Source organism: Aplysia californica, unplaced genomic scaffold (assembly GCF_000002075.1).
Source record: "Aplysia californica isolate F4 #8 unplaced genomic scaffold, AplCal3.0 scaffold00283, whole genome shotgun sequence".
Lineage (NCBI taxonomy): Eukaryota > Metazoa > Mollusca > Gastropoda > Aplysiida > Aplysiidae > Aplysia > Aplysia californica.
The window spans coordinates 738,225-742,877 of NW_004797553.1; the positions used below are offsets into that span (position 1 = coordinate 738,225).

A 4,653-nucleotide genomic window follows, 5' to 3' on the forward strand; every position below is an offset into this window, starting at 1 on the left:
CCCCTCCCCCCCTCCTGTTGTGGTAGCCTTTGTGTTGTTCCCAGCTTTGAACGGAAAGTTGACAAATTCGTGACGTGTGCTTGTCACTTCCCCACCGTCGTCTCCTGATGGTCTGTCACCTACCAGGCGGAAAACTCAACGAAGAGCAATGCGTCTACTGCAGTTTGCATGCTTTTCTGAAAAATAACAAAATGCACTGTGCTGTAACGACACAGTAATTGTGCATAGAAGACTACGGGCTTTCTGTGTGAGCTCACGATTTGTGGCTCACTGTGTGTTGTAAGATGTGGTGTAGGAGGTAGAGGAGGAAATCTTGAAGTGACCTTGCAGCTGAGCTTCTTATAGAATTAAGAGTCCCCCTGTGCTGGACTCTTGTTTAATAGACCTTTATATCTGTGTTTTGTGCATCTGGTCCGGTTCATATATTATAATCCTTGTCGTATTTGTAGTCTTAGCTTCTTTGTGACTTTTTTTTTTCTTTATCCATTTGTTCCATCAGTGGTAACAGAAGACTTTGGTCGAGTGCCTGTATCACGCAGATGTAGTCATTAAAAAAAAGGTATTTTAAAAAATGACATAAAAAAAACGAAAAAGATATATTGTTAAAAAAAAAGTGTTTTAAAAATTCACAGATTATAATCTTGAATGTACTTTATCTTGTTAGAGAGTATTAATCTATTCTTAGTGTACAGTATATCGGATCTTGATATGAGTGGGAAGTGATGAGGTTGTTGCGACTGAGGTGAAGAGAGAGTGTGTGTCTGATGTCCTGTCATAAAATGGTTTGTTGTCTTTTCATCAAGTCTTAAAAATCAGTCTGAGGAGTCTGTTCAATTCCGGTGATAATTTAAATGTTCTATCTGGATTTGCACACCGTTCTGCTAAATAGAACTTCATATATTTGTAGCGCTCTTGGATTTGTTTGCTGATTACACTTTGAAGGAAGTAGAAAGAACATAGATCTAATTGTTGAATGATAGTACTAATACAGTGGGTATGTTTCCTTTCAAGGTTGAAGCCCAGTGCTGAGATAAGACTCGTTCTGATAAAAGCCCTTTTACATGGTGCAGAATTTATGGAAATTGGAGGTTTTTAAGACAAAACTTTCTTTTTTTTTCTTCAATTAAGTTAAACTTCCTTTGAAGTTCCAAAACACTTAATTTGTAGTTACCATTTGCTTTGAAGAAATATAAAGTGAAAAGTCAGGTTTGAGGAATTTGAGCAGAAAGAATATATGTGAGGCAGCGAGGTGGAATCAGGCTCTCGTCAATTTTTGGGCATATTGAGTTATTGGTATCATCTTAAAGATCACCTGATTTAAGAGGTAAAATTAGCAAAAAAATGGCCACCAAAGGTGGAGAGTCCAAGGAAACTGTAAATTTATAATTTTGTGCCTTTAATCAAAGTTTTCGGTGAAATCCTCAAAGGAATGTGTTTGTAAATGGACATGAAAGGTGTTGAGCCCAAAAAATTTTTAAAAATAAAAAATACTAAGCAGGGAGAAAACTGCTGTTTTTTTCGATTTCATTATTTTGACGAGAGCCTGATTCCGCCACGCTGCCTCACATATACCCCGGTATATAAGCATGCTTGGTTTGCAGTATGTCGATACTCCTTTTATGACAGTCTAGGGCTGAAAGAAAGAAATTAAACTTGTAAAAATTGATTTACTCCTGTCATTTAATGATTGTTGTGGTATGAATGGCTTTGTTCTGTGTGTGTGTGTTGTGTGCGTGCATGCATGTTGATTATAGACCTGCATGTTTGTGGGGCTATAAGTGGAATTGTATGGTGTTGGTAGTTTTGCTCAGTGTAGGGTGTGGTATGAGAGGAAAAAACGACCTTGTAGCGAGCCACCGCACACAAAGCTCTGCAGGCACAGCTCAGTGTGGTCCCTCCCCCGACTGAATGTAATGAGCCAAGCATTGCCAGGTACCCTACTCTAGCTATGTGGTCACTGTCTGGTGTTGGCTACTGCTGCTGACGTCATATAGTGGGCTTTTGGTCACTCTCATTATTGTTGCCTCCTTTTGAAAATGATAAGGGGACCATAGGAGGGTTTTCTTGAAATTGCTGTCTGGTTGCTGATGCAGCTCGTGGTCGTTCTTGTGATTTCAGAGTTCAACGGAAAGTTGTTTGACTCATGGCTCGCACGGTGAGCAGAAAGTGCAGCAGGGCTGAGGTGTAAGCGTAAGCCAGATCCTATTTCATTTGGGGTACTGGTGCATGCTTGGAAAGTGGTAATGTTTGGGTAGAGTGACAAGTCAGTGAATAGTTTTTATTGTTCCTGACTCTCGTGTGGTGGGAACTGGTTTGAATGCTTGGAGAATCTGATTTCCTCTTGAAGTGGCACTGCTTTACCTCTTATTGCAGAGTTTTAATCAAGAGTTTTTTCAGTGTTACTTTTGGGCTGGGATACAATGGCTGGATGGAAGACTCTGCCAAATGTGGTGTTTGTTGGAATCTTGTACCCAGCCATTAATTTGATGTGTGTGTTTCATTGTGTGATGTTTGTTTGTGGTTGAATGAGGTATGAAGCTGTGTCTGGATGTGTCATGAAATTTACGGATGAGAAATGTGTAAAGAGACAGTACAAGTACATATATAATTACTTTACGAGCATTGAGCAAACCAGTGCTGCTGATTATGGTAATGTTGATGTTGGTTGCAGTCAAGGAGATACGGAGCATGAGAAATTCATCTTTGTGAATGATTTCTAAGAGACTAATAACAAGACACTTCGTTTGTGAACATTGAGACATTGCAGTACAGACTGGAGAGGGAGTTGTGTTCCTGTTATCGTTATTAGGACAGTTACACTCTTTAGTGAGGAAGTGCAGGTGTGTTAAAGGCGACTTCTGGAAGCTCTCAAAGATGTTCCAAGTAGAGGCTCGGAGTTCTTCAACTGCCACTGTCACCAAGGAGCTGTGGGACTGCCTCACAGGAATTCTCAAGGTGCCCGGAGACCGAATTGTTCTTCCTTCTCTGCTTCTTCCGACAGTTGTGGATAAATACTTTACACTTGACAAAGTGGAACCTGCAGTCTATGTGGGTGGTTTGTGAAGAAATTGTCTCAGAATGAAACCCTCGAGATCTTATATATACAAGTGAAAGACTTCAATCCAAAGGGCCAGTTGTGTTTGTGGTCAAGCATTTTGCTGACTGCGAAAAATCCCCCCCCCATTCCCCCCACAGCTGCTTTCCCGGAGGCATAATATTGGCGTGTGTGCTGTTGACAATATTGACATTATAAACTGTTGTTTTCCTTACTGGTACAAGACGGGTCGTGTTGATGATAGATGATGCCCCAGTCCTTGTGGACGTGTGTATAGAAGGGGCAGACAGATGGACGTGTAGTTTGCAAAGAGATGGTGGAGAAGTTTAGCATTTTTGCAGTGAATTTGCCACACGTATGATGGCCTCAGCCTTTGAAATTTTCCAGGTCTCTCTCTCTCTCTCGGGCAATGCAAAGATGGTTTAATGGTTGTACTGAATGTAGTAGTGTTGGTAGGGCCGGGCCCTCTTGTGCTGAGGGCTTGAGCTGAACTAGTGAAAGATGTTTGGAAGCTGCTTCCTTGTGAACCTGGGTCTTTGTAGTTTGCTACGTACTTCAGTAGATGAAGCATTTACTTTTGGAGCCCTAGAGCATGAAAGCTGTTCTGATGGGTTTTTCAGTAGTTGCGTTGAGGTCCAGTTTCAGCAAATGATGGTAAGATTGCAAGCAGATATGTATGTGGTGTTTGTGCACACTGCTCATGCCATGCTGCTCTGGTCAAAGGTTTGGAGAAGAGCAGGCGATGAGAAAAGGACTGTGTTGTTGTTGTTATAGTCTATATATATATATATATTATGCTCGTGTTTTCTGTTGTTGCCCCCATCACTGGAGCTGCTGTAGAGATGGGAAGAATGATGATATTATGTACCCACATCTCCCTGTTGTGCTGGACTTTGGCTGGTCATTGCTGGAGGTGGGAGGGGAAGGGGAGGGAAGGGCGGGGGAGAGGGGCGGACTGACTGTAATGCTAGTTGTTTGTTGTGAACACACTTGAGGGAGGCGGCGCACGCGCTGAAGCAGAGCCGGAACAGTAAACTTTCGGAAATTGCGCTGCAGCAAATACTTATTATTATTATATATATATGTCAGCTATATATATAACTTTCAATTATTCTTTTGTGAATACCTTTTTTTTTGTACCTTTACATCATGTGTAAAATACTAGGAAATATTCAAGTGTTTTTACATTTGTTGAACATCACTCAAATCTCTCTTTTATGTGTACTATTGATACTTCAAGTGTTTTTTGAGTGTTCTTAAAAGCCACATACAAGATATAAGACTGTGTTACCTAAGTTGCCGCGCATCAGTTGCGAATCGCTGAATCATGGATGAGTGAGAAGCTGCTGTTTATTTTATCCCCCAAAAAATAAAGGAAGAAAGAGAGTCTTTCCAGCTACTCTGTGTTGGTTCCTGAGGTTGCCAGTATTCTAGATATGGGCAGAGCAATTACTTCTGTGTTTGGTTATTTGTTCACTCCAATATAGGGCACGGCGTCTTTGGTTAGAACTGAATTTGTGCCTTTTCTTTCTTTTTTTTTGGCAAAAATATTTTTCTTAATTTTGGAGGCAGTTTGGGTGGATAGTCTAACTTGTTGT

At 40.9% G+C, this 4,653-nt stretch overlaps 1 protein-coding gene across 1 annotated transcript in view; it reads left to right on the forward strand.

Moving 5' to 3' along the window:
* The window catches only part of LOC101845010 (tribbles homolog 2), a gene marked incomplete in the record, with an annotated part of 9,889 nt that extends 9,146 nt beyond the window's left edge, over nucleotides 1–743 (forward strand). Inside the window, 1 exon segment of the mRNA XM_005101439.3 lies at nucleotides 1–743.
* Nucleotides 744–4,653: the final 3,910 nt, after the last annotated feature.